At 38.8% G+C, this 13,631-nt stretch overlaps 1 non-coding gene across 1 annotated transcript; it reads right to left on the bottom strand.

The window, feature by feature from the left end:
* Positions 1–13,010: 13,010 nt before the first annotated feature.
* On the bottom strand, positions 13,011–13,117 carry LOC145590363 (small nucleolar RNA R71). Its single transcript, XR_014101978.1, has one exon. It is a non-coding gene; the product is annotated as a small nucleolar RNA R71 (small nucleolar RNA).
* Between the last annotated feature and the right edge of the window lie 514 nt (positions 13,118–13,631).

Genomic DNA, 13,631 nt, shown 5'->3' with positions numbered 1-13,631 from the left:
GTCCCTTTGGTTCCTATTTCCCCATTGATTTTGGTTATGGTAATCATAATCATTTCCTTTTTGGTTATAGGAACTTCCCCCTTGTTCTCTTCGATTAGGTGGTAAGTATCTTTGATTGTCATTCCTAGGTCTATTATCATAAGACAAGGCATTGACTTGTTCATTTTCATTATCATTACCATCTTCATATTGGGGTTGAGGTTGGGAATCATAATTACAAGAAGAGGTATCATGGTCATATGGCCCACAATTTTCACAAAAGACACCCATGTGGCATGTTATTAGAAGTAGAAGGAGAAGAGTTAGAATTCATACCTCTCCCCTTAGATTGGGAGGGATGCTCTTGTGTTGAACTAGAGGTCTCTAGTTTTGCCTTGATGGACGTCATCTCCTTGCCAAGGTTGGCGATTTGGGACGTCAAGTTGTTGATGGCGTTGAGGTGATCAACGGAGTAAACCGCATTTCCTCCCTTGTTTAGAGACTCTCTCTCTCCTTCTTACCAATCCATGTGGTGCCTCACCACATCCTCAATTATCTCTATGACTTGCTCCTCCGTCTTGTTCATAATCGGGCCACCCGCTCCCGCATCTAGGCTAGTCTTTCCCTGTGGGCTCAAGCCTCCATAGAAAATTTGAAGCACTTGGTATGTCGAAATGACATGATGGGGACACTCCCTTTGATATTATTTATACCTCTCCCAAGCCTCATAAATGGTTTCACTAGCCCGTTGACGAAAACCTTGGATCAAAGCCCTTGCCTCGGCCGTCTTCTTTTGAGAGTAGAATCTCCCTAAGAAAGTCGTGGTAACCTCGTCCCAAGTTCTCAAGGAGTTCGGCCTTACTTCTTTCTCAAGCCATTCAAGAGCCCTTCCTATCAAGGAGAAAGGAAATAGCTTTAGTCTCACAAACTCTTGAGTTACCCTATTTACCTTGATCGTATTGCAATATTTTTCAAATTCATTCAAATGTGCAAGAGGGCTCTCATGTTTTGCTCCACTAAATTGCCTCCTTTCTATCAAATTTATCATTGCGGGGCGTATTTCGAAATCATTGGCTTGAGTAATGGGCGGAGCAATGCCACTTGAAGCTATATAAGCTCCCGGAGTTCCCAACTCCTTCAAAGGTCTTTGGACCGGTTGTTCCCCGTCAGCCATTTGCTCTTGTCTTTCCTCGAAATTGACCTCCCTAGTTGGGGAAGTAGTTAATGGCCTAAAACCGGCTCTCCTTCTCCTCCTATAGGTTTGCTCAATCTCGGGATTGTAAGGCACCAAAATCCTGTTATGGTTTCTGCGCATACACTCTTAACAATTGCAATTAGTAACAAGGCTACAAGTGTAGCCAAAAAGAAAAACACTCTTTTTGAATTTTTGTTGTTTTATGGTGAACTAGACTCAAGTAATCAATTAGCAATCAACAACACCGTTCCCCGGCAACGGCGCCATTTTGATGGGCGTTAGAACGGTCACACATTCCACACTCAATCAAACACATTTATTAGAAAACACCCTACAAACCAAGCATAATGATAAGTAAGAGTTCGGTCCACAAGGAACGGGATATGGTTGCTAAAGATCTTAACACTTAAGCTAATTCGAAGTCTATGGTCAATTGGGATTCGTCAAGTAGACAAACAAACTATGATTCTAAATCGATGGGTTAAAGACACTAGGGAACGGGATCCACTCAACCAAGGCAATTAGGCAAACGAGGAGTAAAATGGACAAGGTATAGCAAGGACAATATGTAAAATCGACCTCATGCAATTAGAAAACAACTCACACTACTAAACTTAGATTCCTCATTAGTCTAGCAATAGATGATACATAATCAAATTGCAATAAGTAATGACATACTCAATTTACATTCCCATGTCAAACTAAGCATATCATGCTATCAAGCTCCTAAGTCAAGGGTAGCTAATCCTATCATGAAGAACTAACAAGCAATCTCATATAATCAATTTAATTGCAATACAAACATCAATTCTTCTCCCACATTTGCATAATTAACCCAAAAGGTTGAGCTTCACCCAACCCCTAGCAAGAAGACTACTCACAACTCATGTTTATCAACATGCAAACAAGTATTAGGGTTCTAACTTCTTCAATAATTGGGGAAAAGTGATTAACAATTGAAATAACTATCATCCAATAACAAATTATCAAGAACCAAGAAGATTTAAATATCATGCAAGCACAAATAAAATCAGAAATTGAATGGAGGAAAGTAAAAGGAAATTACTAATTGAAGCTTGGAAATGTTGAATACAAAGTGCCAATTCTTGAGGATGAATCTTGAAACCAACTATTACAATGATTAATTTGGTGAAAATTAAGCTAAATTAATGTTTCAAACTAAGAGGAGTTTCTAAAAACTAGGCTATTTCTGTCTCCCCTACAAATGAACTAAAGGGGAAGTATTTATACTCCCCGAAACACATAGGGAAATCCGTCAAAAGAAAACGGATTCCTAGCGAAGGAGCGCCCGCTCCACCTGAGGAGCGCCCGCTCCAGATTGCTGCACGCCCTCTCCAGCTGTCTTAAGAATACAAGCAGTTTTGAAAGTTTAGGGAGGAGCGCCCGCACCTCACAGGTGCACGCCCGCTCCTCACAGGGTGCACTTGGCAGTAAGTTTGCAGGAAGTTTGGAGCGCCCGCTCCTGACAGGTGCACGCCTGCTCCTCACAGGAGCGGGCTCTCCTTTCTCTAATTTTCTTGCCTTAGACAAAATCCATGCATCGAATGCTTGCCAAACTGAATCAATAAACCTGCAAAACATGGACAAACACAAACCAAGGAGGGGCAAGGCCGAGATAAAACATTTTCATTCAAAACGGGTTAGAAAGAGGGGAAATGAATGCAAAACCGGGTTTAAATTAACACAATAAGTGGTCAAATAAACCACTTATCAAATACATAAAAGGAAATATTAGACAATAACACCACAAAAAAATCCAAATTTTGATTATAACACCACAATAAAAAAAAATTTATGATAACACCACAAAAAAAATCCTAAAAATTGATTTCACCACCACTTAACGGTTTTTTTGGATGAAATCCGTTAATGGGGCCGTAAAAGATACGTGTCACGTAACTAGAGGTTTAAATAAATTAATAAAAAAAGGAAAAAAAAAACCCAACCCATAACCCAGCCAGCCCACAGCCCTGCACCAGCCCCAGCCGCGACTACCGCCGGCATCCCCTACCCCCGCACCGTAGAAAACCACCCCTTCAACCGCCGCTCCACCTCTTCTCCCCTTCCCCCTCCCCAAAATCCACCCGCAAGCCCTTTAAACTACTGCAAAACCCATACCTAACTGCCGCGAAATCCACCACCATTTCTCAAAGCGCCGCAAAATCCACACCCATTTTCCCATTTCCGCGAAATCGGCACCCGAAATCGACCAATCGAGGGTTGTCAAGGTCGATTTCGACCGTTTTGAGGGTGAAAGGTAAAGAAAGATGGTTTTTTTAGGGTTGATGTTGCGGTGGCTAGGTGGTGATTTGTGGTGGTTAGGCAGGGTTGGGGTGGTTTTTGGGGAGGGGGAAGAGGGGAAGGGGGGTTTCGCCGGTTTTTATGGGGGAGGGGGATGGCGACGGCTTAGGTTAGGCTGTCGGCCCGACTAGGGAAGGTGTTGCCGCCGGTGGTGGGGTTGGCTGAGTTTGGGTTTTTTCTTTTCTTTTTTTTATTAATTTTTTTTTAAAAAACCAATAGGCATTTGACACGTGTCTATTATGGCCCCATTAATGGATTCCATCCAAAAATTCGTTATGAGGTGGTGAAATCAAAATTTTGAGTTTTTTTTGTGGTTTTATAATAAAAGTTTTTTTTTTTTTTTTTTATAATTTTTTTATTGTGGTGTTATAATCAAAATTTAGGTTTTTTTGTGGTGTTATATATTTTCTAATTTTCCTACATAAAAATTATGTTAGAATTAATTACTTAGGTTAAACATTATGCATGAACTATTTGTTTCTCATAACATGTCATTATTACCTAGTTTTAGGTGTCTAAGGCTTGAAATCACATCAAAAGAGCATTTTATTAAGTTTTAAGACACATTTTATCACAAATGGCCCAAATATGGCCTATATGACTTCTACTTTGCCCATTTCCTATATTTCTTATCAAATGAACTATTTCTTTCTCATAACATGTAAATGTTACCTAGTTTTAGATGTCTAACGCTTGAAATCACATCAAAAGTGCATTTTATTAAGTTTTAAGACGCATTTTACTCAAAATGACCCAATTCAAATATAGCCTATATGACTTCTACTTTGCCCATTTTCTACATTTCTTATCAAATGACCTATTTCTTTCTCATAACATGTCATTATTATCTAGTCTTAGGTGTGTAAGGCTTGAAATCACATCAAAAGAACATTTGACTAAGTTTTAAGACACATTTTATCAAAAATGGCCCAAATTTGGCCTATACGATTTCTATTTTGCCCATTTTCTACACTTCTTATCAAGTGACCTATTTATTTCTCATAACATGTCATTATTACCTTGTTTTAGGTGTCTAAGGCTTGAAATCACATCAAAAGAGCATTTTATTAAGTTTTAAGACGCATTTTATCACAAATGGCCCAAATATGGCCTATATGACTTCTACTTTGCTCATTTCCTACATTTCTTATCAAATGAACTATTTCTTTCTCATAACATGTAAATGTTACCTAGTTTTAGATGTCTAATGCTTGAAATCACATTAAAAGTGCATTTTATTAAGTTTTAAGATGCATTTTACTCAAAATGACCCAAATATGGCCTATATGACTTCTAATTGGCCCATTTTCTACATTTCTTATCAAATGACCTATTTCTTTCTCATAACATGTCAATGTTACCTAGTTTTTGGTGTCTAAGGCTTGAAATCACATTAAAAGTGCATTTTATTAAGTTTTAAGATGCATTTTACTCAAAATGGCCCAAATATGGCCTATATGACTTCTACTTTGCCCATTTTCTATATTTCTTATCAAATGACCTATTTCTTTCTCATAACATGTCATTATTACCTAATATTTGGTGTCTAAGGCTTAAAATGACATTAAAAGAACATTTGACTAAGTTTTAAGACGCATTTTGTCAAAAATGGCCCAAATATGGCCTATATGACTTCTAATTTGGTCATTTTCTATATTTCTAATAAAATGACCTATTTCTTTCTCATAACATGTCAATGTTATCTAGTATTAGGTGTGTAAGGCTTGAAATCATATAAGTAGAGCATTTTATTAAGTTTTAGGACGCTTTTTATCCATAATGGCCCAATTAAGGCCTATATGACTTCTAAGTTGCCCATTTTCTATATTTTTAACCAAATGAACAGTTTCTTTCTCATAACATGTCAATGTTTCCTAGTTGTAGGTGTCTAAGGCTTGAAATCACATCATAAAACATTTTACAAAATTTAAGGACGTACCTCATCAAGCTGTAGACTATCCGTACAATGAGTCACTATGTCAAGCATGAATCTCATCACATACAAGTCACAATCAACTCCATTATCTTGTTGTGCACACTACTATAGGAAAAAATCACATGTGTCAAACATGCATAGAGAATTAGCAATAATTTACTCAATGTTTATTAAGATAATCACACTATCGTGTGGCATTACCATCGGTGATTTCCATGTAGGACCCTGAGGAGCACGACAATGTAGCTTCTTCATAACACTATAGGAAAGTAAATTCAAATTTGATTAGTCGTCTGACGTCTAAATGAGTTGGGTAATGATAATCACACTAGCTATATTTACTTTTGCAGTATAGCCTTCACGAGCAACTTCTTTGTTGATCGAGCTGAATCAAGGTGAAAGATTGTGTTATTGGAAAAACAAATCACCATGAGGGTCCAATGCAACCTACATAAATTCACAATACACAAACAAATCAATAATTAGGAGTCAGCATATATTAAGGGGAAACGATTGAATTTGACATGGTGAGACGTACTCATCATAACCTGGGGCGAATATGAACTTGTCTCCCGCACGCACTGATTCCTTGATACTCTGTTCAACATAATACATCACGTCAAGGTGGCCGCCTAAGATTCTAGTAGTAGATATCTGCTCGGGGCATAACACCCAACTTTACAAGGAGAATCAGTGTCACTTAAGTGCTCCTGTAGTGCTCTGCGTGCATGAACATTGAAAAATTAATGGAAATATGAAGGATAATCACCACTAATCTGAATAACATAATTTAAGTGGCATTGAAGTACCTCATGAATGTTTGAATGAGGGAAATGTTAAGCATTGAACCACGTAGAAATTCCTTCACATCTTCTTTGTTAATCCATGCTACTGCATCCTTATCATAGTGGAACATTGCCTTAGGAAGTGCAATTTCAATGGGACCGACCAAATGACTAACACGATTGTGTAGAAACGTTAAATCCTTAGAGAGCGATTGAAGTACAATGCTTCAACAAGTGGAGTAGGTTGCATGGGCGAACCTCTCGAAGAGTTCTTCTTCGACGCTTGTTCACTCTTGGACCGTTGTTCACTCATCTTCTTTGTAGGTTGATCGATGCTTTTAGGCTTCTCCACCCGCCTTCTCTTTGAAGTTTGGCTTTGATTCGAAATCTGATCAAACAATCACAAGTGAGTGTTAAAAAAAAACATCAAAGCAGCAGCTGTCAAGGCCCCTGTAGCCCAGGCAGCAGCTGCCCAGGCCGTAGAAGCCCAGGCAGCCGCTGCCCAGGCCCCTGCAGCCCAGGCAGGACCTGCCAAGGCTACAATAGCCCAGGCAGGACCTGCCAAGGCTGCAACAGCACCTGCCAAGGCAGCAGCCCAGGCCTGCTGCAACCAAGGCAGCCGCAGCCTTGGCAGCGGAGATGGGGGCTGGGGAGTTGTGAGTGAGTGATGTTTTGCGTTTTTTATAAGATAACAAGGCAGTGAGTTCGGATTGGTTATTTAACACAATAAAAAAAAATTACCTCGTTGATCAACCTTACCCAAGCACGTGGCCATTCCACAAAGCTACCTTGTGCTTGCCAAAGTTTAGTTATCCCAACCTCCTTTATAGGCACCGGTAGTGGGATGTCTTCGAACCTCGCAATCACAGAATTGATCCCAACTGAGTAATGTTGTGGCCTAAGCGATCGAAAATTGACCGTATCACTAGTCGTTGCTTATACACTACCATACGCTACAAAATGCAATTTTCCACCATTTGATAGCCCCGGGCCTAGAAGTGCACACCGAGTGTCTTCCTACACCAATAACGAAATTCACTTGTAAAAACAGAACTTATCAAAAGAGGTTTTTTCCTACACAATTGATAATATAACAAAATTCAATACGCTAGAACCAAACAAATCACCTGTAAATCGGGAAATTCATGCGGTGTTGGATTTTCAAGCTCCCTCGAGTTCGGATGTGTAGGAGTAGCAACCTGCAATTTCATCAATAATGCCACCTTAGATCTCACGTAACTCAATATTTCAAAACTAATAGATATGAAACTACCTCATGTATCACATCTTCTCCATGTATCTCATCTTCTCTATGTATCTCATCTTCTCCTTGTCCTTGTGGGTGACTACATGAGTCGACCAGTGTAGTTAAGGGGAATGAAAAGCTCGGTAAGTTCATCTGCTTCGCCCAAGCATTGAATTCACCTACTATCTCGTTGCGTACTTGTTCCTTAATTGATGCCACCTTGGCATCCAAGTCATCCGGTGAGTTAACACTTGCTCGAGATCTTACCGATTTTGTGTATTCCGGACCCATCACCTTTTGCTATCCTAGCAATGTCCCTCCTGAACCTACTACCCGTCCTAGATGGTAGGGCTTTCCCAAAGCCAAGGTGAAAGGGTCTTTCTCTACAGTTGGGACCAACTTGCCTTCAACAAGTTCTGTAGTGTACTCAAGCTGTAGTAAAAAGAAAAGGTAACATGAATACAATTAATGTTTTTTTTAGTGATAATTATGCAAAAGTTTCATAAAGTTCACAAGTTCATAGTTAGCTTACAAGTTTATCTGCCATTTTTTTGGTTTCCGGACCCTTGATCACCCATTTTTCGATTTCCTTATCAAACGCATGGAGAGAACAAATGAAATCGCCAGCACGAATCACCAATGTAGTGATCGTGGAGTCAGAGGGTTCTTTGGATTACTCTAGAAGCGAAGTGGGGTATACTTCCCTCCTTGACCCAAGTTCCCCTCCATTCACCAAATGTCTTGGACCCCATATGATTGGTGTATTCCTTCTGCAGAGCATTTTTTGTATTGTGCTGTTGAAGTTCCTACATAAATAGAAATGTTAGTATCATTACTTCAAAGAGAGTCAATATATTATACAATTGTCAATAGATTTACCCAAACTTACAATTGCTTCTAGCTGACTTTTTTGAACAATGAAAGCTTTCCACTGATCCTCCGTCACGCTTGGCCATTTTTGCCACGGGAGTTGGTCTTCCCCAACAGCTTCGTCATTTCCACCTTCATTATCCTTTCCCTTGCAATCTTGCTTCTTCTTATGAATCCATCTATTAGCTAATAAGGTCTTGAAGTCTCTAAATCTTTCCGCTACTAAAGATTCAAACACCCTTCTCTTGGTGTCATCATTAGGAATATTAAACAGCTTTGCAAGCACAAATAAAAGCGATTATTAGTTTCTCCTTACAAATTACACAAAGCCTAAGAGGAAGGTATTTATAATCCGATAAATTTGCCAACAAAACACTTACCCTTGTATCATCCCAAAATGTTTGAATCAAGCCTGGAGGTACTTGGAGCCATTTAAGTGTAATGGGGATTTTGCGCGCACATATGCCAACTTGGTTTCCATATTGCCGACGCCATTTGCCCGTAGGTTGGCCTCTGTTGTCATACTCCAAGACCATGGGACCGGTAGGTTTCTTAAAACTTGTCGTCGGATCCCTACCCTATCTCTTAGCTGGTGCCTTTACCCCCCTCCACCACCACCTGTGTTCATTTGATCCTGTCCTTGGCTTTGAGTTTGAGGAGTAGGGTTCTCACCAACAATCTCACAAATTGAATTTTCAATAGGAGGCGCATGTTCAGCAGAAATTTCAAATTCTTCAAGCCTACGCTCAAACTTATCTTGAGCCCAATCTTCTGGTTCACCCAAATCATTCTCCTTGTTGACATCATAAAGCTCATCCTTGTCCTCATCCTCATCATCATCCACCTCCAAATCCTCTACAAAATTTAAAGTCATAATCGTCCTCCATGAGATATAAACACCTGCCATTACAAACATAACACGTTATTAGTTGTATTAGAAATAAATTAGTTAGGTAACTTAAAAATCAAATATAAATTTATGAATTGTAATACAAGTTAACATAGAAAATGGGCAAGTAAGTTAACATATAGGTCATTTTTATTCCATTTTCACCAAATTGACTCCATAAATTACCTAACTTATGATTTTCTAATACTGTTAACACTTAAAATATTATATCCTATCATATTTAACATGCTTTGAGAATTACTTCATTCATTAAAAAGAAATTGTGATTAATCAGCAACTAATTTAATACTTTCATTCATTTTCACCAAAAGTAATCATAAAATCACCTAACTTGTGATTAAATAATACTTTTAATGCTTACAATCTCAAATTCACAATAATAGTACTTCACTCTAATATTCCTTCGTTGTGGTCTGATCGCGTATAATTTGCTTGGTCGTCTATGTCATTTTCTACAACAGGTCTAGGAACAGAGAAAGATGCTAAATCGTCAAACGCATCATATTCGTCCGCATCCTCAACATCTCCAATGCCTAGGATTCTTCTTTTGCTGGCTAGCACAATAGACCATTTTGAATCGATTGGGTCAGTTACATAGAACACTTGCTTAGCTTGAGATGCTAGGATGAATGGTTCCGTACTATCATTCAAGTGGCCAAGATCTACAAGAGTAAAGTCATCATATTTGACATTACGCCTGAAATTATCAACCCACTTACACTTGAAAAGAGCAACTGTGAAGTTACAATAATCAAGCTCTCATATTTCTTGAATTCGACCGTAGTATGACAACTTTGCATCGACAGGTGATTTATCCTTAGCACTTGCAAACTCCCTTGACGATGCCACAAGCGTTACACCACTGTTTTGGGTGGAGGAAGATTTCAAATCCCAACCCTCTGTCCAAAAAGTGTACCCATTGAGGTCATATCCCTCAAATGAGCGAACATCATCCCTAGGACCATAAGCAAGCCACCTTACTATATTGACGACACTATCATCCAATCGATCCATCACTCGATCACGAAACCAACTGACAAACCTCTTATTATGAAACTACATTAGTGCCCTTTCACCTTTAGATGGAAATTCATCACGCAAACTAGCCATGTGCTCGTCTAAATATGGGTGAACATCTGTAACATAGTGCAACACATAAAGGTGTGCTTGTAAGAACTGATCTCGGTCGGGTGACATTCGTTTCGACCCAATTGTGCCATGACCATCAAGTCTCCCTTCATGTCAAGAAGTAGGAAGACCAATAGGTTCAGCAACGGCTATATAGTCGGCCACAAAATTACCAATCTCCTCACTCACGATCCCTTGAATCATACTTCTTTCCGGTGAGCCAGATTCCTTAATTTATCTTGCAAGCTGCCCATGTGTCTTTCAAAAGGATAGCACCACCTCATGAACACTGGACGGCACAACTTAATCTCACACACCAAATGAAGAATCAGATGCACCATTATGTCAAAAAATGAGGGCGGGAAATACATCTCAAATTTGCACAAAGTCACAACCACATCCATTTGCAACGCATCAAGTGTACAAGGATCAAGCACTTTGCTGCATATTGTATTGTAAAATGAACAAAGGCTTGTAATCGCTTCCCTCACGTGTTTCGGTAAAATACCACGTATTGCAATCGGTAACAATACTTGCATCATAATGTGACAATCATGGGATTTCATACTTGTCAGCTTCAATTCTCCATTAAAGGATATAAATCTTTTTATGTTAGATGCTGATATTCATGTTTCATATGTTATTTTATCCCTCGTCCCACGATCATTTACATGCATATTTGAGCTCTTCGGAGCTATTTTTGGTACTAATGTGCAGTTTCTAGTGTTTTGTAGAGTTGACATTTGTTTTGTAGGATTTTCCCGCATTTACCGGTATTTTCTATGATTTTCCGGCCACTACGAGATATTAGAGCTTGAAGCACATCATGACCGTTGATCGTAGCCTAAGACCGATCGTATCGGTGATTAAGGGCTCGGTTCTAGAAATTGGTCTGAGAAATGGACCAAGGAGAGAGATTGGGCCTCGTCATTTGAAGCCCAAGGAAGTAGAAGAGAGGATTAAGTTTCGGCCAAAGCAAGCCGGGCCCGATCGGGCGGCCATAGGCTCGATCGGGCGGTTGCCCAGAAACAAGCGTACCTGAAAAAAGGCGGGCCCGATCGGGCGCGTGTGTTTGCAGCCGTTTAGGAAGTTTGATTTGGCTAATTTGTCGAGCTTAGTTTTAGTACTCTTTTGTAATCTTTCTTAACTACGGTTTTTTCATTATCCTTTCTCTTATACTCAAACTCTAGAGAGCTTTTTAGTTGGTGTTTTTTTTTTCTTAAACTCAAGATTCTACCTTTTTAGTGCAATTCCAATTTTCCCTCTTCGGGTATTCTTTCTTCTCTCTTTATTGTTTGTTTTCTTGCTTTGATCTTAATTATGTCTTCTTTATGATTAGTTTAGATTTAATTATGTGTGAGTAGTTTAATTCTAGGGTTTTGGGGGATCCATAATTAATATGAAGGGATAATTTGTTATTATTGATTATTGATATTGCATGATGATTTCTTATTGAATTGTTTTAATTCTTTACAGCAGATGTGATTTGATTGTAAAAGTATAGCAATATTGAATTGATGAATCGAGCAGATGTTAATTTGATATTAAAGGCTATTTTCAATAGGAACTTAGATCTAGTAAATTGCGAGAGCATGTTAGATTTATGCTGATTAATAAATTGCGAGAGCCTGTTATTCATGTTATATGTGCAATGTTAATTATTGATTGTTATGTTTTATCTCGGAATATTAATTATTGGTAAACCTGTGACCCTATGCCTTTTATTAATTGATTCTCCCTATTCTTAATCTTCGTAGTTTAATTCCCTTTTAATAGCAATAAATTTGGTTACTTGATAGTTTAGATTATAATAATTAATTAGGAATAGAAGAACACTGTTTCCCTGTGAATTCGACCCTACTTCCCTATCTATTATTAGTTAGTGGTTTTAGGTTATTCTTTTGATTAGGTGATACGACTTTAGCCTATCAAAATTTGGCGCCGTTGTCGGGGAAACGGTTTTACTTTTATTTCTGATTGTTTTTGTAGTCTAAATTATTTTCTCCTGTCTCATAGAACGCAAGTTCTTTGAGACAACTTTCTCATATTTGTTTGTTTAGTTCTGTGTTTATGCCTAGGGGTTCTAGTTCAGGTTACATTCCATTCGATCCTGAAATCGAACGATCTTTTCAGAGATAGAAGAATTTTTACAGGCAGATACGAGACACATCTGGAGGTAATCCACCTTCGGAACCCCCATCTGATTCTAGCGATTCGAAAGCTTTTTCAGAACCTGAATCAGAGATGACGGCACCACCACCTCCTCCACCTCGCAAGCTCAGCGATTATTCGCAGCCGTCGCTGATAGATTTTCCACACCTTACTCCTACTCCGGCCCTTGATGGAGTGCAATTTGAGATCAAGCCTCAATTTATCACGATGATAAAGAGGAAGCAATTCAGTGGAGCCAAGGGTGAAGATCCTAATCTTCACATTGCAGATTTCTGCCAATATTGCAATACCATCAGGCAAGCTGGGGTTACCCAGGACCAAATCAGGGAGATTCTCTTTCCCTTTTCTTTATGTGAAAAAGCTAAATTGTGGTTTAATGGTTTGAATAGAATTGCACTTGGTATTACTACTGGGAGACACTTGCTTTGAATTTTTATAACAAATATTACCCTGCAGAGAGAACAGCTTTGTTGAGAAGTGAAATTCAGAACTTTGCCCAAGAGCCAGATGAAACTTTATATGAGGCTTGGGAAAGATTCAAAGATCTGTAGAGAGAGTGTCCTCACCATAATTTAGCACAGTGGTAGTTAATTCAAGCATTTTATAATGGGCTTGGGAATTCATCTAGATCAATTCTAGATTCTACAGCCAGTGGAAGGTTTATGAATTTAAATGTGGAAAATGCAGGTCAAGTTATTGAAGATATGGCAATTCATAATTCCCAATACGGGAATCCTAGAGGGTTTGCTAATAAAGGAAAACATAGTGTTGATTCCGTATCCTTTTTGCAGGCTTAATTATCATCTATTTGCCAGAAACTAGATAATCTTACTGCTGTTCCTAATTCTGTAGCTAATGTTTCTGCTGTCAATAATACTAACGATGCTTTTTGTGAAAATTGTGGAATTGTAGGACATTGGGAGCAAGAGTGTAGGAGTTTTATTGAGCAAGTTAATGCCTTTCAAACCTATAGGCAAAATAACCCTTACTCCAACCCTTATAATCATGGCCTCCGAAACCATCCATATCTTTCGTACCGGAGCACCAATGTACAAAACCCCCCACCTCCACAAAAACCACAACAACAA

The sequence above is a fragment of the Chenopodium album genome, chromosome 17 (genome assembly GCF_948465745.1).
Source record: "Chenopodium album chromosome 17, dcCheAlbu1.1, whole genome shotgun sequence".
Taxonomy (NCBI): Eukaryota; Viridiplantae; Streptophyta; class Magnoliopsida; order Caryophyllales; family Amaranthaceae; genus Chenopodium; species Chenopodium album.
This window is presented reverse-complemented; position numbering and strand designations above follow the sequence as displayed.